Source organism: Gavialis gangeticus, unplaced genomic scaffold (genome assembly GCF_001723915.1).
Source record: "Gavialis gangeticus isolate Ggan-Ray unplaced genomic scaffold, GavGan_comp1, whole genome shotgun sequence".
In the NCBI taxonomy this organism is placed as follows: Eukaryota; Metazoa; Chordata; order Crocodylia; family Gavialidae; genus Gavialis; species Gavialis gangeticus.
The window spans coordinates 31,220,214-31,244,067 of NW_017728992.1; the positions used below are offsets into that span (position 1 = coordinate 31,220,214).

General features: G+C 40.6%; 1 protein-coding gene across 1 annotated transcript in view; it reads right to left on the reverse strand.

The window, feature by feature from the left end:
• CDH12 (cadherin 12) overlaps positions 1-13,135 on the reverse strand; it is a 436,693-nt gene extending 423,558 nt beyond the window's left edge. The window contains exon 1 of the mRNA XM_019521449.1: positions 12,836-13,135. The gene's annotated coding sequence lies outside the window, so the exon portion shown is untranslated. The remainder of the gene's footprint in view (positions 1-12,835) is intronic.
• Positions 13,136-23,854: the final 10,719 nt, after the last annotated feature.

Consider the following 23,854-nt stretch of genomic DNA (forward strand, 5'->3'; position numbering starts at 1 on the left):
TGCAAGTGGGAGCATTCAGGTGAGCAGCTTTTTTGCCTTAGATCTAGAACCAGAAACTAGGCCTTTATGTATTCCAGAACTAGAACTAAATAAAGTGAATATGTATCCCTTGGTTGAAGCTATTGATATTTCATATAATTAGTTTCTAATGACAGCAAAACTATTGAAAAATATTTAAATAAATGAGAGCAAATTCACATTAAGGGCCAAGGCTTTGTCTGGACAAGTGATAAAGAAACTGAAATTTTTGTGACTCCGGTAAATTTCCATCCCTTGGCTAGATGTCACAAAGTAAAAAGCATGTGAATCATTTCTAGATGGTCTAAGCATGTGAAGCATCAACATGACTCTGCTGGACTCCAAGAGTGACAAACCTTCAATAGATTCCATCCAAACTTCTCTCAGTCAGCTGTAGTGTTGGGGATTGAGAAGCTGGAGCCCAGTAAAGAGGGATTTTCCATGAAAAATATCCTTTTTGTAATTCAATATTTCATCTACTACATCTATAAAATAAAGGATAAAAAAGCCAGGGCAATTGACCTATTTCCCTTTTAGGCACATACGAACCCTAGGGATACATAAACACATTACATTTAGATCAACCTAACTAGGGTTAGATCAATCTAAATGGCCAATTGTGCAGGTATTCAGAGGGCTTAAATCACCCCAAAATGAGGCACCTGATCTAAATTAGTTCACCTTAGGTGCACTAATTTAGATAGAGGTTCAATTAACCCAATCTTTCCAACATCTGCATGTGTTTTCAGTGCAGGCTCAGGACTGAGAAAGCCCAGCTACTCATGTGAGCCCCAGGGCTGAACTACTCCCATCAACTGGCCCTGACAGGGCTATTTTTAGCCCCCTGACTCTCCCCCATAACTGGGCAATCCCCTCCTGCCTGCAGACCCACCAACCCCCCAATCCCCTTCATGAACCAACTAACCTCCATGCAGATCCCACCTGCTTTTCACTCCACTGCAAGTTACTTAAATCCAGTTGTCCACATGGCTCCCAGAGCAGTAAATAGCAACACAAGCTACTCCTGGTCTATGCTTAAACTAGCTTAAGGTAATAGATGCCTAAACAAAGCCAGGGAAACTGAATGTAGACTGTATGCAGTGAACAGCTGTAAGCACCCTAAATATCCTGAGTTTCACTGACTGCCTATTTAATATATTTACATAGAATTTTATATGCTGTTCATTATTATTTTGAATGCATCTCCCAATAAGATCCATTCATGGAGTTACAAAGCCCACATCTCTGAAGTCATAAAGATTATTTCTGTTAACTTCAGTAGGAGGTTGATCAAGTCTTAACTTGACTATTCCTAAATTTTTTTTTTTGCCTTTGCAGTGTAGACTTTCCCTTTCAGCCATCAAGAGTTTTTCTATGTTTCTTCTGCTTCCTTAGGGTTCACAATGGCAGCATGCAACTGGTAGGCCATAATGCTAAACACACTCAATATTTTCTTTCCATTGTTTTGCTGGTGGGCAGATAATCCATCATAATGAAGTGGACCCATCTTAGATTAGAGTTTTGGAGAGTAACCCTATGCTCTCCTTATACCACTCAACCAGAAGCATATGTATTCTATTTAAGACAACAATAAATTCCTTGGAAAGTTTATTACTTAAAAAAAAAAAAAAATTAAATAACCAGGTACAACACTTGTATAGCTGCACGCTTCCATAGCATGATACATTGATGCATCAAATTGTTGCCCTGTGGGGTCAGGCCAACTCTCAGGATCTCAATATTGCGCTGTTAGACAGGAGGGTGTGACACAATTGCACACATACAAATCAAGTAGGTGCATATATACACATATTACCAACTCAGGCACATACACATCCAAACTAGCCTAGGCACATGCATATCTATCACCAATCCAACCATATACACTATACATAAAAATCAATTGTCCATACTCGCACACATACACACACACACACTCTCACCAGTTCACATACATACAACCCACCTACACACAGGTAAGTTCCTAACTTGGATGGTACAGTATGTACGTGTGTTCTTGGAGTACCTGGGATACTTGGGGGGACGGTTAAGGTGAGAGAGAGTTAGTGTAGGGAGTGAAAGTTGCCAGAACTGGGATTAGAACCAGTGGACTACAGAGAAGCTGGCTGAGGAACTGAGGCTTGGGGTTACTTGAGGTAAACTGGGGTTGGAAACTGAGGCAGACAGCTGAGATATTGGGCGGGCAGATAAGTGGCAAGGAGGAGACCATCAGGAAAGAGAGAGGGAGGAAGAAACCTGGGAGCTCAGGGGAAAAGGCAGTGGGGATAAGACAGCGGCAAAGAAACGGAGGGTTTGGAGGCAGAGAGGAGCTCAGGACAAGTGTTGGAGGTGGTGGTGAGCCAGAAGCAGGAGAGGGAGAAATGAGACAGAAGTTAGAGGGGCGAGGAGCAGAAATTGGAGCAGGGCTGGACTGTAGTAAAGCAAACCCAATTTAGGGGTCCAAATAACAGTTTTATTAAACAGACAACACACTACACAGCCCCATGAAGTTATTGGTTCCCACACACACACAGGCACTCACAGTGGCAGCAGGAGAAAGAGACTCAGTGGAAGGGCTGGAGTCCAGGTAGGGAAGAGAAGCAGAGTCCAAGTCCTCGGTTGAAGAAGGGGTAGGGGGGATAGCTATCTATCCAGGCTGGAAAGGGGTCCTTGTTCAGTAGGTGTTGTCGAGAGGGGGGTCGCCAGAAGGGCCTCTGGGTGGACAGGTGGTGTGTCATGGTGCTAATCCAGATGGAGACAGCATCCCAACGAGTCAGTCTTCACTACCCCTTTTTATGGGGCAGACTACCTCTGATCTCCTATGGGAGGGCCTGTCCAGGCAAGGTCAGTCCTGTTCCAGAGGGCTCCAGGTGTTCTTACTGAGCATGTGCAGCCCGGGCACAATGGTGGGTTGCCTCATCTTTTGTTTCTTGAATGCTGAGGGTGGTTCTAAGGGCTAGGTCATTGGTTCAGGTATTGGTGTTGATGGTTTGGTCATTCAGAGTTATTTTTAGACCTACTGCCATTGTCTCTCACGCATCCTCATTCATCCCCATTCATTCAGGAACCAAGTTAACATAGGAGGGGTAGGTGTGAATCATAGGTTACACAACTGGGTATGGGGATAAGATGGCTTACTTATACTTATCTATAGGGTACAGAGAGGGAGAGACAAAAGTCAGAAATGGTTGGGGAAGGGGAGGGAATGCATTTTAAAAGAAAAACTGGGGGTTTTGCTACAAAATGACTGTTTGACATTTATTTCCTTTTTTTAATTTATATTTTTACTACAAATTCTTTTCTAAAACGTATCTTTATTTATTAATATGATACACACTCTTTTTTCCCTTTTTTAGTTGTGGTCTTTGTCAGTCTAAGAATAACTGTGTAACTTTGTGCTTAAAAAAATAAAGATAGAATATAATAATAGCAAAGCAGGATATCTAATTAGACTTCTGAATGGACAGAGACTACTATTTTTTTCCATTTCTGACAAAAGATAGGTCTCTATTATCTTTGTATTATGTTTCTCCTTAGATCCTAGTCACAACATTTATCTTGGTGTTATGGTTCTCCTTGCCTTTTTAAATGTTTGCCTCCAGGGGTACTGATGTTACTAAGACATATTATATTTGGTGGATCTGCATTAAAAATCACTTCTTTTTCCTGACAAGCTATTTAAAATATCACATTTGTACCTTACAAATTGAGCTTAAAAAGAATTACATATCACGGAACCTGCGTTCATCTGATCCAACTTTGTTTTTCTGCAAGGGGTACAATTTTTGCTTGAGAATATTATTGCTAAATATATGTGTTAAAGTTACTTTCCAAAACAAATGTTCTTGTTTACTTTTTTGACTTTTTAAAAAATTCTTCCAATAGTAAATATGCCAAGTCAAATCATACAAATGACAACTTAATCATGCTCATATCAGAAATAACAGTATAATTAGTCATCAGCTGTGTGACTGGATGAGCAGAACAGTCAAGAAACTATACAGCACCTATGGATATAACTTAGGCAATCTTTTGCATTTTTAGGCAGCAGATATTACAGGTTTATGGTGTAGTGTAAAATTGTATTATATTACACATGCATACACACACACACACACACACACCACCATAAAAAGTTCTCTTTCACACATGCAGGAAGGCGAAGTAAGGCAGTTTTAAGCACTTTCAGCACTACCGTGTCTGTCTAAATGGAGATAAAAGTATAGCAGCTGCACATGAAGTCTATAAGTATTTTGATCTAGGCATGTGTGTATGTAGTTAATCTTTATAGTCAAGAAAAATTAAAGCATCATCCGTCTAATCATCCAATTGCTTTTGATACACTGTAATCTCAGCTAACACACACAGAAATTTAAGTGGGAGAAGAGATGAATGCCCACAAGGCTTCAGTGGAAGTGCTGGGCTTTCAACACACCCATAGAACCACCATAGCAAATTTCTGAGAGATAGTGAAATGCATGATTTCTTATTTAAAATATGCATGCTCATTGATCACAAATAGGGCAAAAAATGTCACACAGTTATTACAGGGAAAAGTGAGTTGATTAAAACAGGTGACCTTTAGAAAGCATTTGTAAAATATGCTTATTGTTTGTTAAAAGATAGTGCCCAAGGGAGTTCCAGACTGGTTCAAAAGAATAGTTTAAATAACAAGCTCCGAAAAATGCTTTTGCAGGGAAAGTATTTCTTTGGAATATTTTCCAAGTCTTTTTTTTAACTTGACTTGCCATACAGAAAACCTGAACACAACCTAAGGTTACCTCTTTCATGGGCTAGTTGATCTCAGGTGCATCATTAATGTGACACACTTGGGGTCTCAGGTGTCTGCTATGCAACTACTACATATGATGACTCATTCACAGTAGCACTACCAATGGCTTTCAACTGGGTTGCTAACCTATTCTGTACTCTGGACAAAGGGCTCACAAAATACAAATTAAAAAGTAAGATTATGCAAGAAGGCAATACATGCTGAAAATGAAAAAGCACAAGATCCTTAATCTGTACTGACATGCAAAAAGTACAAGATAACAGGATGGGAATGATTAAATGAAAGGAGTGGGAGGGGTATTCATTCATTCAGAGAAAGCACCTAAGGTTAGAGATAAATAATCACAGAAAATTAGGGTTGGAAGGGACCTCAGGAGGTCATCTAGTTCACCCCCATTATCAAAGCAGGATCATTCCCAACTAGATCATCCCAGCCAAGGCTTTTTTTTTTTTTTGCTAGGTCTTAAAAGTCTACAAGGATGGAGACTCCACAACCTGTCTAGGTAGCCTGTTCCAGTGTGTTACTACCCCCATCATGAGAAAGTGTTTCCTAATATCTAACCTAAACTTCCCTTACTGCAACTTGAGACCATTACTCCTTGTTCTGTCTTCTGTCACCACTGAGAATAGTCTAGCTCTACTCTCTTTGGAACCACCCTTGAAATAGTTGAAGGTTGCTATTAAATCCCCCCTCAGTCTTCTCTTCTCCAGACTAAATAAACTCAGTTTGTTAAGCCTCTCCTTAGAAGTCATGTGCCCCCTTACTATTTTCTTGCTTTCCACTGGACTCTCTCCAATTTGTCCACATCCTTTCTGTAGTGGAGGGCCCAAAACTGAACACAGTACTCAGTACTCCAGATGTGGCCTCATCAGGGCTGAATAGAGGGGAAGAATCACTTCTGCCAACCTGCTGGCACTGATTCTATTAATGTAGCCCAGCTTGCTGTCAGCCTTCTTGGTAACAAGGGCATGCTGTTGGTCCATATTTAGATTATCATTCACTATAGCACTTGGGTCCTTTTCTGCAGAGCTGCTGCTTAGCCAGTCAGTCTCCAGCCTGTACCAGTGAAGCCTAGCCTCCATATGCAAGAGTTATTAGTGATGGATAAACCTTTGTTTAGTTAAGCTTTCCTCTCCTCACTTCTTCCCTCATTATATATCTGCTTTAGTAGCAATCATCTGGGTCCAAAACATTGAAAAAAATGTTGTTCATGTGAAAAAGTCCTGCCTAATTTTCTATAGGTCCAGAGGTTCCTATTTTAAGGTGAGTATCTGAAATAATTTTGACCTTTTTGAGAATTGCCAATGCAATAAGAAGTCTTCACTTAAAGTTACAGCACCTGCTCTAGACCAGAGGAATAAAGCATGAGAGTTTCCAGTAAAATTAAGACTTATGCCAATGAAATCCCACACAGGATAGGCCCAGTATCTGGTCTCGACTGTCCAAGCATTATCAAAGTAGTAAGGGGTGGTACTTGCAAGAGAACACAAGTATTCCTTGATTGATTAATTCTTGTCTCATTTATAGAACTTGGATTTACTATAACTGAGTAGCAGACACTGAATATTTTTAGTAGCATTTTAGAAATAAATGCAAAGACCATTTGATAAAGCAAGAGATTTTTCAAAGGCAACAAAAAGGATTTCAATTTTTGCTGGTTAATGAGTGTCCCAGTTAAATGACTAAGATGGTGCTTTAAATGAATGCTTTTTTTTGAATTTTTTTTCCAAGCTTGTTGAACTGTGTTTGAATGAATATAAAATCTGTAACTATGTTTTAGTTATAAAACTCCTTAAAATGCACCCAAAATTAAATAAATATTCTTAATCTATTCAGACCAATAGAAATCTAGTCAAGTGGTATTCATTTTTATCTTCTCTCTACTCTGCTTGCTACAAATACTCTTAGAAAAACATCATTAGCTTAACTACTTAATATATTTGTTCCATTTGCCAATAGTCTTTTTGTTTGTTTATTTTCTTAAATGGAAAAGAAAACTTGCGACAGAGGCATTTTAAACTCGCACACTGAAACACAGATATTGAACTAAATATAAAAACAGATATATGAAAAACCATAAAATACACACACAGAAACAGTATGTCAGAAGATGGAAATGCCAAGAAGATTATTCTTAGCAAATGCACCCTGCAGTCTTCATACAGGCTTATAACAGAGTTACTTGAACCACCATTTCAAGAGCGCACACACATGCAGGGCAGCATTGTGCTGTTTAAAATAAAGAAATCTGAAGGGACTGGAAAACTCCAGGGATTACTGAAGAGATTCAGAACCCAAGTTATTGGTTCAAACTTAGCACTGGTTGGTAGGGATTAAAAATGTTTGTATTCTGGTATCTGTGCATAGCCTTTATGAAATGAGACAGTCATTTCAGACAAGTTTTTGTCAAACATCTGTCTATATCACTGAGTCCATGCTTATGTTTAGCAATGGTTGACAATCTCAGCAGAAGAGACAAGGAATAAATGGTCACAGATTTTCAAGGATTCAAAAGTATGATTTGTGTATCTCTACCTGTTCTCTCAAGAAATAGAGGGTATTAGGCTCAAGACTAACTTTCATAAGGGGGAAGTAAACCCATTCCAAATACTATTTATTAAAGTAAGCTACTGTTGTATTGTCAGCATACCTCATATGTCAGAAGAGAGATAACATGTTCAGTCATACAATGGAGTAAAATTAAACTCATAAATCCAGACTAAAGTTGAAAACAACCCCCTCCTCATGCTAGTCTCCTTTAATTTGGTATTCACAATCACCTTGTTTGGCAAATCATCCTCCGAGTACATTTAACTACACACATGCAATAATCAGACCCTGATCCACAAGGTATTTCTAGGACTCAGATAGAAGTGCCAATTTTCACCCAATGTGGCCACAGAAAGCAATCTATAGCTATGACCAAACAAAAGGGCATGGCTACAGACCACTTAAAAATGACTTATTGGCCAAACATCTGAACACTCTTTGCTTTCACAGGTCAGATGAAGATGATTCAAAACAGAGCATCCCAGCCTGTTGCTGTTTTCAAAATAGGAGGGGAAAAAGGGAGCAGCAGGAGTTCAGTCTGGGAGGGGTTTTAGCCCCCCACTGGAGGGTGGGGTGAGTGCATTGCCCTGCCCCCCCTACCGAGACTAGGGTCTTCAGTTCACCCACCCTACCCTCCAGCTCTGGCTGTGCAATGCCTACAAGGGGTTACCTCTGCTCCTTTTCCCCTGTCTCATTCTGAAAACTTTGCAGCTTTACAGGGAGGAGGGGCCATTGCTGAGGAAAACTGGCTGCAGTCCACTTCCAGGTCTGCTGGGAGCTTGTGGGGGGCCCCCCATACCACTTTGGCTTGGCAACTGGCTGCAGGGGGACCCCCAGTACCCCCCCAGACCCAGGAAGCACAAATTGCTCAGATGGGGGGAAGGGCGCAGGGGGGCCCCCAGCGCGCTCTCTGGTGGACCCGGAAGTGGACTGGAAGTGCTTCTCGTCCACTTCTGGGTCTGCTGATGAGCATGCTGGAGAGCCCCCCGCACTCCTGTGGGACGCTCCATCTGCCCCAGCATCGCAGCGTTCACCAGCCACCTGCTACCCAGAGGTAGGTAGAAAAAAAAACATTTAAAGCTGTGTCTACGTCCAAATCACCCAATTGATTCAGAGGTTCGGATTCGATTCAGAGATATTAAAGGGTCTTCTGATTTGATCTGGATTTGGAAATGTGGCCACCGAATCAGGACGAATCTCTGCCTAATCAAATCAGGGACTGAAGCTTCGCACAGCCCTACTATCTCTCTCCTACTGCAGGGATGGAGCTAATAGACAACTATGCCAAAACTCTTCCTTGGTGCTGCTGTACAGGTAGAACAGAGTTCTGAAGAGTTTTACAGAGCTTGCTACTGTGCTCATTTAGTTCACATTTGGTTGTGTGAAGGAGTTGCCCCTTCAAAAGAGTCCCTATAAATACTGGCTACCTCTGTGGTCTATACCCAAATGACAATTCTGCTGTAAAAATATTCAGCTTAAGAACATGTTCTTTCACAAGTTTCACCTGAAAAAATGAATCTAGGTTCTTTCTTTTTTGAACATCACCACAGGTCATGCAAATTCTGCCTTGTTAACTGTATAACCTCATTGTTGGTAAATTATTCCTTAAAACACCATGCCTAAAATGATCTTAAGCCCCCCTGCCCCACAATTTAATGCTTTACAAATGCTTTCTATATGATACAGGAGAAGAGATGGAATTAAAATCACATTTTATTCTACAATATGAGCAAGAGTTAAAAATCAGATTTGTGCCTTTAAATCAAGTAAGCAGGGCTGTGAATACACACATATGTTAGACCACTTGAATAAGAACCTGCTATTTTTTGTAATCATAGTTCTTAAGATAGCTATGAAAACAAGGCAACTTGAACTGCTAACTGGAGTTAACCCCCCATTGCCTTTTCACTGCTATTTTTATATTACAATTCATATCATAATTTTCTACAGTGTAGAAATACTCTCTACATCTTGAGTTGTGATTATTTTGTATTGCAATAATAGAGGCAGACTGTGCTAGGTACTGTACAAACATGTAAAATCTGTAATCTAATAAGAATAGTATACAATTTTTATATATAAGAAACAAACAAAACCAGCTATGAAAAAGGATAGCGCTTACATGCAAGGTGAACAACTGTCTCATGAATTCCAGTAGTGGAATTTCATTAGGATGCAATTTTTTGTGGCCATTAATAGGACCAAAGCAGGAAAAGTAGATATCTAAGGAGTGATGTGTGATTAACAGGTTAATCACACTTCAAGTGTACCTTGTTGAGGTGGCCTAAAACAGAGAGAGGCAAGAACAAGCATCTAGGAACAAAGCACAGAAGTGAGTTCGGTTTCAAAGATTCCAAGGACATCAGTAGGCTGGTAGGAATGCGAAAGCCCTGCTGGTGCCAGTAATGCTGTTTCTAGAAAGCATTTTAGAGACACAGGGCTTTAAAGCTGCCCCCTGAGTCTCTTTTGCATCCTTTACATGGATCATGGGCTGGGAGAAGGGAGACTGCCAGAATCTAGTGCCCTTGAGTATGATCAATTTCTCCATGTTGTCTCCTTTTTACTTTATTAGTAAGGAATTTAACTTTTGTCACACACATCTTTTTTTTTTCTACATTACTCTCACACTTCGCTTAAACTATCTTGTTGCTTCATGTTTGGTTTTGTTACATCTGTCCATAGGTAGATCTTTCTGCTTTACCTCTGTGTTATTTTAACCTCATTGTTTTTCAAATTCCCTCTAAAGAAGTGATGGAGATGAAAGTGTTAGTATCAAATACTAATTTTCAGCAGAGATGGTCCAGATAGCAGACTCTCTTTTCTGTCAGTAGTAATGAGAGTCAGCTTGAGGCAAAGATTTGAACACTGGCCTCATTCAAAGACCTAGATAGAACTGAAATAGAACTGAATCCAATATAATGCTACTCAATATGGCCTGGTTGTCAAAACAAGTGTTTCACAGGTGAAGGAGTTGGGATTTATTCCTAGCGGTGCCACTGACTTCCTATGTGGCCTTTGAGAAGTCAGGTAAAGTGTCTGTGCCTCAATTCCCTCCCCAAAACAAGTGTGATTTAAGGATGTGTTATCCCCATTAAACAACTGAAAGAACAATGCCTGCAAAACATCTTGAAGGTAGACAAAATATTTGTATTGTCTTTTACTATAACCTGAAGAAAAAACAGGTGGAATTTCCAAACATTTTGTTAAACAGCTTCCATGCGACTCCCCTTGCCAGCATATCAGAAGGTGTTCTTCATTTTAAAACAGAAGGAGCATCTGTTCTTTCTTTTTTAAAAGATAATAATTGAAACATAAGTGCATTTGCTATACGAGGTGTCTTTAGAGAGATACAGCCATGATGCCATGAAAGCATTTTTTAATATTGCTGTATCTATGCAAGAGACAAGTGAAACAGAACCAACACGTCAAATACTTTATATAAACTTTATATAGTTAGCCGTTGTGAAAAAATGAAGGTTCAATGGAGCATGAATTGAAAGTATATTGCTGCTGTTTGCCTGTGACAAGACAAAAAGACACAGCAGCTGTCAGGAATGTTTACTCTATATGCCAGGAAACTTTTCTATGTTGAATATTAGGTTGTTTTCTTTTGATTAATTTTTTTATGAATGTTTTGACTCATGTATATTAATAAATACTAATTAAGTTGGAATGCCATTGATTATTTATGAAAGAAGGTTCAGTGGAGATAGCTACAAAACAAACTCACTTTTTCCTATCAAATCCTCCTACCACTGGTCATGACAGGCTACTCTCTCTGGGGAGAAGCAGCACAAGACTGAGTAAATACAGATGAGTGCAATACAAGCTGAAAAAAATGGGCCAGACTGGCAAAATATCATACTTGTCAGTTCCTTGAAATAACTTCCAAACCAGCTTCTTTCCCAAAGTACAATGTTCACATGGTGGTTACTTGTATCAGAAACATGGCCTGAAAAAACTAAAATTTCCAGGAAGGTCACATGAATAGATAAATATTATGTTTAGTACATTCACCAAAGTCATGAATCAGTTGTGTGTGTGTGGGCATTTATAAGTTAAATTGGAAGAAAGAAAATTCACTGAGAAGAGGCGATGAATAGGCAAAAAGGTGAACTTTTTTGGTGAAGAAAATTTCTACAGAGATGTGTCTAAATATTTAATATAAGGCATATGGCTATTAATCATATATCTAATACATTGATACATCGATATTTGATGCCTGATGAAGTTATTTGAATGACATTTACTATAGTGCTGGCTGAAAAACAGCAAAACGTAACCACACTTCTAAAAAACTGTCTAGAGATGAAACAGCTGGTTGAGAAAGCCATTTTAAAACAGTTAGATTTCCACTGATTATACAGGGGTTTCCATTCTGCTATGACATATTTTTGTATTAATGGTTTGCGTGTTACTTTTTGGTGGCATAGAAAAGAAACATGCTTCACAGAACAGCTTTTATTTTGGGTCCTTCACAGTATTGCAGAGTTTGGGCAGCTTACCAACTCTTCACTTTTGGCTCCCAACTGCATGGGCATTAAGAGTGGAGTGAGCTGAGACAACTGAATTCAATTCACTTCAGACACATTAGATTGTCTGACTAGATGCAATCACTGTTAATATCCCTGAGTTGTTCTTGATAAGGTATTTAATTTTTCAAAGACATCTTGTCTCAACTGTTCTGTCCTTTTTCAAACAACTCAATCATCAGTTTCTCTTGCCCATCACCCCATGAAAGATCAGTCTTTTTTTCTATTAATCATTTGACTATGCATGCCAAACTACTTTCTTGCTGACAGCTGTAAATTTAATTTTCTAACTACTGGCATCAGAAACAGCACTCCCCTATTCCCTCCCCTCACCTCTCCTCTGATCTGATCTGCTAATCCTGCACTAGAAAGTATTAGAAAATGTTTCAGAAGCTTATTTAAAAATAAAAATCTCAGACTGAAGTCATACTGCTTCATACTATTACTAACATGGAATGCTACACACACACTCAACTTGCATTCAGAAACCCCCTTTTCATTTCCTTTTAAATACTGTGGAACTTTGATGCCTGTAGATCATGAGTATCCGCTTTAGCATGGGCAGAAGAACTCGTTAATCAAAATTAAGTTACCATTGTATTTCATACTCCTTTATATAGCTTAAGGACAAAGGAAGAGAGAAAGATGTGTGTTTCCCCCTTGCTTCTTCTCCACAACCCCCTTTTTAATTTCTAATCTTTTTTTCCAAAATCCAGAGGACCAGCTGATGAAAAATCTCTACCACAGTTCCTAGGAAACCTGTCTAAAAATTGATTCTCATGAGATAATAGTTCCATTCTGGGACACTTGCCTCTCAACTAAGCCTTTTCCTGACATAATACACAGACTCACTTGCTGCAGTGCAGAATGTCAGTTTACTCAGTTAGAACTTTCAATGCAGAAATTCAGCATGATGCAGTCACCCAGAGAAAGCAGCACTTACCTTAATTGAAATCTTTTCTCCGATAGAGCTGAGGCATCAGTCAAATCAGCACTGATTTAGGGACAATCTAAGTTTTCAATCAACACCCTCCAGGTAGCTGCATGCTGTGATGTTCTGTTGATGTTGAACTCTTCACTGGCTATAGGAGAAAGAGAGAGAGAAGCTGAAATCCTCAGAGATTCCCAGTGAGTGAGAGAAGGAGTACCAAAGCAACGTTTCTTAACAAGAAATTCTCAGCAAACGTGCTCAGGTCTGGATGCTCATGTAACTGCTGTGATAGGCTCCTGTCATGTCCCCTGAGCCGTGGGATGATCATTGACCTGATTAGCACTGAACACTCCCTACATGCAGAAAAAGCACTGTGAGGATTGGTGGGTGGCAAGGGAATTGGGAAAGGCACCAGGGCCCCTTGGGAATCTTGTTTCTTCCAGGCTAATGGATGTGCTGCAGCTGAGACTGTAATTTGGGAGGAGGTTATGCACAATGTTAACCATCTAAGGATTGAAACAAATGTGCTTTTACAGGCTGTTTCTCAAGGTGCACCAGCCTACCATGTAGGGTACAGGCAAGTAATTAGAGACTGATGTAGATGTTTCCTAATATGAATCTGCCTGTATGCAATGTTCAGTCAGCAGAGAAAGTAAATTCACACACTTGCCTATGACCCCAGAGACAAGCATTCAGTTAGAGCCTAGCATAAGTGAAATTAGTTTGGTGGGCTTATGTTAAGTGTTAATCCCCCAGATGGCAATCAATTGCCTATGCAAAAAAAAATTTAAAAATATAAAAAAAAAAGGAAGGAAAAACTAGCAGACTAACTATATTGAATAAACATGTTTGACGATTTCAATAAACACAGAAGAAGAATACTGAATTATTCTCTCTTTAAAATCAGGATCCTGCAAAGTGCAGAGAAAAATCCAAAGCAAAGCTTAGAAATGCATATTCTTTTTTCTCAAAATAGTATAAAAATCAAATCGAATAAAGCAAATATTCCAAAGGCATGGCATGTTCTCACTTACACTGATGTTAATAAGAAAGAAGTCTATTAACATGTGCCAAGTCAAACAGATGAAAATAAATCAGCATGGGAGAAGAATCAGGCCACTGCCCATTGTCTTATTAAACATATCCCTTGGTTTACTTGATTAAGCAAACTAACAGAAGGTGCAGAAATTGAGACACCAGTAGCTTGTCACAAAAATAGATCCATACACTTTGGTGACCACAGTCACCTATGAAAGTGCTTGCTTTAGTAATGGTTTTTGTAGCACAAACATAATTTCCTTCTTGGATTAGCTTTGGAAGCACTAGCTCAGGATAGGGATTAATTCAAAGGTCTTCATAGGCAACTGTTGTCTTTTGGCAGGAAACAAAATGAAAACCCCTCTATGGACAGTATTTACTTTGTCTGTGTTAGCACCCCAATCTTCTGCACCTCTTTCCATTAAAATAAGTAAGCATTTTAGTAACAGGAATATTCACAGAATTGTAATTTAAGCACTAAATCTCATAGTAATAGGAGAAATGGATTGTATATATTTTTGCAAGCATTCCCACTAGTACCTTAATTACAAGTTATCTTCAACAAATCATTAAAAAAACCCCACCATGTGACTTAACACAACTACTCACAATTCAGCAGCACAGTTTGAAGCTTCGGTTTTGTTTAGAATTTTTAAAAAAGCTAAAAAAATGTGTCATGTAATTTGACTAATGATTACATTTGAGAAACTCATTATTTCAGAAATCAACATAAGGAATAAAATTCTTTATAGGTCATATTCTGCCACTCTTGAATCCTATGGTGATGTAATGTATCTTATCCACAAGCAGTTCAACTAAATTAAGGAAGATGACTCAAATAACGTATTACTCACCAGAACAGAAAAGGACCCTGAAATAATTATTAAACCCACAACTGGTTACTAAGACTAACACCCCTCCTAGACGATCACCAGTTTTGAAGTAAATAGACTGAATCATTGTCAAATTATGGTAATTTAGATGTTTTTTAAAAGATAGGAAATAGTTAACATTGCCTCTTTTACAATCCTTCTCTCTCTGTAAAACTGTGTGTGAGTATGTGAAAAAAAGAGAAAGCTGGATTTCTTTCTTTTTTAATAAAGGAAGAGACAACATGATAAAAGCAGTATTTCTACTGGGGGGCATGTGCAGAAACTAAACATGAAATAAACTTTCAATGATTTTCAAAAACAGGGGTGGTCAAACAATGGCAAATGACACTACTGACCCAGGCAGACTCTATGCATGCCACCAGGCAGATCAGAGATGGGACAGGTAGCACAATGGCACACAGGACAGAAAACAAAAAATATAGAAAAAGATCAGGCAGGGACCATAGGGCATGGAGTACAAAGCAGATAGGACCAGGGAAGGGGATTGCAGTGGCACTTAGAAAGGTGTAGGCTAATTTGTGATGTGCCTGCCAAAAAGGTTGGGCCCCAGTGTTCTAAAACATGTGATTTGGCAGTATATTTTTACATTAGTATAATGTTATTTACCAACATTGCCAAATTCTGAACTTTAGTTTCAAGGTATGATTGACCAATAGACCCAATGACCTCTGAGTACTCAAAAATACTCTGAAAAAATGTGCATTAAATAGGAAACATGTCCTATTTCAAGCTGTAAAAAGAAAACACAGTAAATTCTCCTGTACTACAAATTCCATGTGACCTGAGAAAAGCTATGTCGTCTCTGAGCCTTTGTTTTCCCATGTGTAAAATAGGAATAATAGTAATTACATTATCTGTCTCTTCTATTTAGTTGGTAAGCTCTTTGAGACAGGATCTGTCTTTACCATTTCTTTATATGGTGCCTGACATAGACTTGCTTAGGGTGCCTTGGTGCCTAATAATCAGGGATCCAGGTTTTCCACTTGCTACAGAAAAATGAGGAGCAATGCAGATTTTTTCCTTTAAACAAGAAAAATGTGGATTTCTCCTTTGAAGGAGAAAAACCCAGGAAACTACAGGTTTCCCCTTGCAGGCTGGCAGAGTTCCAGCCTGCAAGGAGCTTCTTGGGACTGGCGGGAGAAGGATGCAGGGGGCAGGGGGTGCCATGTGCATGCACACACATGCATGTGGCAGCCAGTCATAGTGATGGAGAGCAGCTCCCACAGCTCCCTTCAGGTAAATCTGTGGGGAGGGGCACAGGTAATATGTGAGGGCCAGGGAGCACAGGCGGAGAGGGGGGCAAATGCCACCCCAGATTTATGAGTCCACAGCAGGGCATGGGGCTTCAGCCTCACTAGACCAGCTCTGGGTAGGAGCTGCCTTCATAGCCAAGCAGGTGGGACCTGGTGTGGGAGGGAGCACCACACCACCAAGGCGAGGTGAAACAGCAGTGCAGAGTTGTGCCCCCTGCTGCTGCCAGGTGGTCAGGGGGCATTCACCTTGGTGGCCATGGTGGCACTGTGCTTGCTCTTGTACTGGGTCCTGACAACTGGGCCAGAGGCAGTTCCTGCCTAGAGCTGGTCCAGGCCAGCTGCAGCCCCGCACCCCATTGTAGGCGCATAAATCTGGGGGGGGCACCTGCCCCCTCTTCCCCCCAAAAACATTTCCTGTGCCTACCTGCCCCCAGATGTGTCATCTGTGCCCATACCCCTGCTTCTTATGCATCCACTTTGTTCCCCACACACCCACCCCCTTCCTCACACACTGGGGGCAGGGAGCAGTGGGTGAGGAGCGAAGGGAACCAAAAGGGCTGGGGGGCTGTGATTCAGGAGTGAGGGGAACTAGCAGGGCCAGGGGGCTGTGGGTTGGGAGTGAGGGACACCAGCAGGGGTGGGAGGCTGTGGCTTGGGAGTAAGATGCAATGGCAGGGGCAGAGGCAGGGCACTAGTATATTAGGGGTTTTCAGCACCATAAAGTGGCAGTGGGGACAGCTGTATCTGGACCTACATCCTTGTAAGCCAAGGGGGCAGGAGGAACTCTGGTTTTCCATGATAAACAAAACAAAATCAAATGCCAAAATAGGTATTTAGAATTTATTTTATTATAATGATTATTAAGGAAGTCACATGCAGGCTTCCTTAACATTGTAAATATATCAATAAAACATTGTGTTCATCTGATATCTATCTAACTATCTATCTATCTAGTGGCATTTCATTATAATCTTGGAAAAATGCAGATTTTGGGTTTTTAAATCAGAGAAAATGGGAAAATGAGAAAATTTTTTTTTTTTTTTATCAGAGAAGTTAGGATTTTTAAATAGAGAAAAACAGGATCCCTGATAATAATTATAAATAAAACCAAAAAGGCCGGCATATAAATATATTAAAATCAAACATAAATAACAAATTCTTATTGGCATTTTCCTTGGCTGGATTTGTGATGCTCTTTTCCATGTCAAGAGTGAGGTAATTCTACTGTTGCAAGACTTTCATTGGAGAAGGGATTTCTTCTTGTCCCCTTAAATCTGTGTCATTCAATAGACAGCAGATCATTCCAACATTTTTGATCTCATTGGCTCTGACAGGGCATGCCTTATGGAACGGTTAATCCCCCACAAAGACACATCCTATATTATTTAAGACTTCAAGTAGAATCACAGAAATTAGAGATGAAAAAGACCTTTAAGGTTATCAAACTCATCTCATTGTCACTGCAGGATCACCCCCTATAGCAGATTTACTGTCTTTCATTCAGTCTGGTCCTAAATCTCCTCTGCAATTGAATTTTTAACACTTTTCTTGGGAAAGTATGCCACAGTTTAATAGCAAGTCTTTCCTGTTATTGGCCTTTTCTTTCTTTCATGCCAAGAGCTTAGTACACCCCATATATTGCACTAAATATCTTCTACCCTCTGGATCTATATGTAGACCAGGTGTACACGGGTTTGTACTTCCCTCTCCAATTGAGGGAATTATTGGCAGGGCAATGTGCTGTGGAGGGACACAACAGCCCATGAGCCGCCTCCATCCCCTATAGAGTCAGGTCCAGTCAATCAATTACTTAACTATATACAGATTTATTATTACAACAAAACCGTTAAAAGGTAAGGACATGGATTATATATATGTATGTACAAATTTACAAAACAATAAACCCTATAACACACACACACACACACACACACACACACACACACACACAGAGTTATCTTTTAAAATACGGATGAACAATAGAACAAACCAGACCAAAGGATATTGATTGAACAACCTTATAATTCTATTCATATACAGAATATTACTTCAAATTATTCACATAAACTGTAAGGCACAGTCCACAAATATAATCAGTAGTCCTTAGACTACCTGGGTGTCCTCCAGGGCAGGGGCCCCACTCCCAAGGTACCACTACAGGGAAGGAGGTAGGAGGAAAGAAAAAGGAAAGGAAGACCCCAAAGACTCCTAAGCTCCTCCGCTATCACCCAGGAGCTGCCCACATAGTGCTCCTTCGCAATCCTCGGGAGGTCCCTCCCCTGTACGGACCCGATCTCCAGGGTAACTTACTACTCCACAGTCCCAGAGGGTTGCCTCTTGTTCTCCAGGTCAAGCTCTGTTCCCTGCTGGCTTTTTCTGCCACCTGACTGCTGTTGCAATCCTGGCTAAGGGCCACATGCACCACTGTGTGTAGTGGGTGCTATGCTTTGTGCTAGGGGTTGGAGGCCTGGACAGCCTTGTGCAGCACTGGGGCTCGGTCTGTTCCTGGACCCTCTGGGCAGCGTCGTCTGCACTGACCTGCTGCCCTGTGTCAGCAGCTGTAGACCTGAGCCACCTCAAGTGGCTCCCAGAGTCTCTCATCCTCGGTGCAGTGCCTCCTGCACCGAGCTCCCAGCCTTGTTCTAGGGGTTGAGGACCTGAGCCACCCCAGGGGCTCCAAAGATCCTGCTCCATGCACCAGCCTGTGCACCGTGTCTCTGGCTGCATGCCAGAGGTTACAGACCTGAGCCACCTCGCACAGCTCCCAGGGTCTGGATGCCGTGCACTGTACTGCGCACCAAGAGCCTAACCACTGGAGGCATGCCACACTCCCCACTGATAGAAGTCTTCAGGGGCTCTTCCTGGGCTACTGCTTCACCTTGCTGAGCAGCTCTCCTCAGCTCTAAGTCCCGCGCTTCTCTCTTCCCTGTCCCTGACACATCTGCCCCTTTTGCTGGGCACACAGCTCCTTTTATATGCTCCGCCCCTGAAGTCTTCTGGACCTGACAGTTTGCAGTCTTCAGCCAGGTCTGGGGAAGCTCTTCTCCCCTGCCCCTTACAAAAGGGGCATGATGTTATTTCTCTTGCTGCCTCCTGATTGGTGGATGGGCTCCACCAATCAAAACAGCAGGATCTCAAGCCTGGAACTCAACCCAAACTCTAAAAGGTAAGCCTGCTACATATATACCCCGCCAAATGCTTGTAAACTGTTTTCCTGCCCTAGTTATTGTTTTGACAGTGATTGGTGGTAGTGACTTTAAGATAACATTTACCTACAACTAGGACAGGGCTGTATGTGAACTATTTTACTTAACATATAGGACTGAAAAAAAGAAGCAACAGATCGAGAAAGTGAACCAACCATGAAGTGGCAAAATTTGGACAAAGAAAATTATTTAAATGTGTCAGAAAGAGAAGACTATGAGGGATTTAATGGGATCTATTTTTCTCTTGGAAAATTGGGTTAAACAGTGGCATAAGGACAGAATATACATAGTTAAGATCAGTATCTTGTAAGGAGACAATAGATATGCCACAAGACTGGAAGCCAGGAATCTTGAATTCTGTTCCTGACTGTTGTTATCCTTCTGTGAAAATATTATAATATCCTTACTTGGATTCCTGTGTTCAGATTTATTCACTCATCTCAAAAATTAAAATAGAAATAGAGGGAGTTCAAAGGCTGGGGATAAACCAAACAGTAAAATGGAAATATTTCCACAGGAGTAGGGAGTGGAAATGCATAACGTAATTAATTTACAAATAAGGAAAACTGGGAACTTCTGTTTACCTTTTTTTTAATATAAAAAAACATGAGGACACTAAACGAAATTGCTAAGAAACAAATTATAGAAAGGAAACACTTTCCTACATAATCCATAATTAACCTTAGGAATCCACTGCCTCAAAATATTATTGAGGCCAATAATTTAGTACAAATCCAAAAAGGATTAGACATTTATTTAGCAATCAGAACATTGGCAGCTACACTAGGATTAAACATGTATAAGGGATATAAACCCTCATGCTTCCAGGTGTAAGCCAACTACAAACTGAGAAGAATTGAGAAAATTTCCCTTATGGGCAGGATATTCCATAATTTCAAAGTACAGACTTTCTTGACCCTTTCTCTGAAACACCTTAAATTAGCCATTATCAAAGGTAAGTAACCAGAATGGATGGACCATTGTTCTGATTCAGTAAGGTTATTTTTTAGCTTTTACTTCAAACATCATTGCTGTGGCTTTACAAAAGGCACAGCATTATTGGCTTGAAAAATTCCTTTACCTTTTAATACATTTTACTATGTTGATGACTTGAATAGTAACCATTAATATTAAACAGTACAATCTCTGTATCGGTCTGCAGGTCTTAGAACTCTCACACTCAAAGACCATTGAGTATCAACTAATGAATAAATGTATTAAACATTAGACTCTAACAGGAACAGAGCTAGGATTTTTAAAAGGTGGTGCAGATGGTGAGGAGTCCAGCTCATTTGGCCTTGTGAGCCAGATCCAGGCCACAGGTCTTTTCATGGGATGGAAAAACCCCTGGCAGTAGGACACTGGCTTGTCACTACAGCTGCCAAAGCCACTGCCAGCAATTGCTGCAAAGCCTCAGCTTTTCCTCTACCATCTATTTTAGTCATGAATGGCAACCAAAGACACTAAGGGCATTTTTACATGTTCTCTGGAGGTGGTGAGGGAGATGCTTTAATTAGACCAGCTCTAAGAGCCACTCTAATTAAAGTGCCCACAGTGTCTCATGTATCAGCATCCCCATACTTCAAAATGGTAGCAGGGGTGCTTTAACTAAAGCTCATTGAACAAATGGTGCTTTAAGTAAAACTCATTAAACAAGCTTTAATTAAAGCACACCCACCACCATTTTGAAGCACAGGAACACTGATACACAAGACACAGGCTGGCTGGAGTGCACTAGTTTTCACGTTACAGCAGACTCAATTAATTGAGTCTGCTTTGACATGCTGTAATTACAGTGTCAGAACAAGCTCCCTGCATGTGTACAGGCACCTTAAATTTGGTGGTGGACAAGAAGATGGAGGGCCAAGTGGCAGTGAAATTCACTTCCTGGGTATAAGAGCTGTGCAACAAGCCCCACATGCACTACACTATACTAGTTGTACTATTGCACTACATCAGTTGTACTCAACATTTTGAGCCTGCAAGCTAAATTAATTGAGTAAGGCTGGGCCTCAGGCTGGGCTTCACATGCCAGGTTCAGGGCCTCAGGACCCTGTACCACCCCTGCCCAGTATCACTTGATGAAATTGGGGCCCTACATTTCCTCTGCCACGCTCTCAGGACTGCATGCTTTCTTCTCTGGGCTCCATATGCCATAATCACTAGGTCCCTGCTGCCTTACACACTGGATCTAGTGCACAGCGCCATGGCCCATGGGGCTCCCCACAGATCCATGTGTTACCCCACAGCCCAGATCACAAGGCATTGGAGGCCAAATCTGGCCTGCAGGTTGTGGGTTGAGCATCTGTACACTACAACAGTTAAAGGGGAGTGCAATTGCACTACTGTACCTAGCCCTCAACTCTAGGAATCAAGGGATTGATATTAAACCAAGATGCAGAATTTAGTTATACAGGATTAACATCTCATGAAAATAGATGCAATTGTTTACCTTTCACTTTGTTTACATTTCACTTTATCTGTACTCACTTTTGGCTAATATTTTTAAGACCAGTATGTGCAATGGGACATCAGCACTTGGTGCTGCTTGGGGTTGGTATACCCCACATTCTCTAGCATCTCTGCTAAGAAAGCAAAATCACTATTTATGCTTCTGCCTAAGACAGATATGTGTTTGGAAAAATAGTGGATATTTGCTCTATAATATCAAAATAAATGCAAAAATAATGGCCTATCCTGGTAGGAATGTTTTGTTTCCCAATTTTGGAGACTTACAGTTTCCATTTTCTTTTCTAGCAGCTAAGAAGAGGTTGGAGCAGAAATGGAAGACAGGACATTCAATACTTGAAGGGAGGCCCATGGTCTCGTTCCAGTCAACAATATCCCTTTCAGCTATTAGAAGAGCAACACTTCCAGACTTCAAAGAGGTGCTGCAAAATGTATTTTGCTTGGACTGATAAAGACCAAATGGCAGATGGTGGAATGGCACAGAACAAAAGCCTACTGGAACAAATAAGTTTTACTTAATAGATAATAAGCAAGGGGAAAAAAAACAAAAACAACCAAACAAAACAAAGGAAATAAACCCCCAAATATCAGTCTGTAGTCTTTGTATTTGCAGTCCTGCTGTGTCAAAGACTTTCTTGCTCTACAGTCCAAGTATCCGTTCTTATTGGGCAAAAAGAGTTCAAAGTGGACCTAGAGTTAACATCTTGTTTGCTCAAAATTGCAGTTTGTTATTTTGTCACTTCACCTCTGAAGAAATGAAAGTGCTAGAACAAGTTTCATAGGAATAATAATGCCCCCCCACCCCCCAACCTTCCTTGTCTTTCACTTCTTCAGAGGAAAACATAACGATAATAAACCAACCAACCACAGCTGTTCAAAAGCTTTTCCAATTAACTGCCCAAACACTACTGAAATGATCATCACATTCTTGGCATTTCAGCGACTGCTCTTTTTCATGAGAGCTGGGGGCAGCCAGGCTAACTCTCAAAAACACCTGAAAATTCCCTGAGAAACTAGCAACCAAGGATCTGATCCTTCATCCAGTAAAATGAAGTTCAACACTTCAGTTGTGCATAAGTAAGCCCCAAATACTGAGCTGAGCTACCTGCTTTGGCTTTGGTAGAGCTCTTCATTTTTGCATCAGACAAAGATCTGAACCTTCACAAATTTTGAATAGATAAGACAGGGCATATCTATATGAGACATTTACTGGGTGTGTCCACACGTGCATTTATGCCATCTTAAATTTACTGTGCAGTAAATTACTGCTCAGTAAGCAGAAATAGGCCGGTGTCTACATGTGTAGGCATTAAGTTACATTAATGCTGTGTGTGAAATGACTTCGAACTAATGTTGGTCCCAAATCAGTCCACACACACAGAGCTACTGTACAGTAAGGTGTTTACACATGAGTTACTGCACAGTAACTAATTGGACGTACATTTGATACCTGCATGTTACCATATTGATATCTGTAAGTCACCTTATTTACTGCACAGTACGGGCATGCATGTGTAGACACATGCCCATACTGCTCAGTAATTTTGGTTACTGTGCAGTAAATGCACACGTGTAGATATGCCCACTGTGGAGTAGACTAATTAACTCTACAGTAAATGTCACACATCTACACATGCACTCCTATTAGGCTGGAGTAAACTAATTAACTCTGCAAGAAGGCAGTATTTGTAAATACAAGTTTTTTTTAATTTGCAGCAATGCATGTGTATACACTGCCCTGGCTGGCTGGGCATAAGAGTGCTTCAGTGCACGAGCTGCCTGCCAGCTACTTCTGAACTTGATCACCCTTGTGCCCCAGCCAGCCCCCCAACAGCACATTGAGTCAAGGGGGAGCAGTGTGCCCAGGTGCAATAAACTCTGGAGCAAGTAGCTCTGAAGTATATTGCTTCACATTAATTACACATGTAACCATGTCCACTGTATATTTTATTGGATTCCATATATTAGCATTATTTTTCTTTGATGTGGCTCATTTTATATCCTTTTTTTCAAACTTCTTGGCCTTCATGGCCACAGCCACCACAGGAAGCTTGTTTGTATCTCGCAGCACTGCCAGCTTGAGCATTCAGCACTTTAATTCATGTTGTTGTCCAACAAGCTGTTGAGGTTAACTTAAAGATGTTACCTTGTTGGAAGGGAGCAGCTGGATTC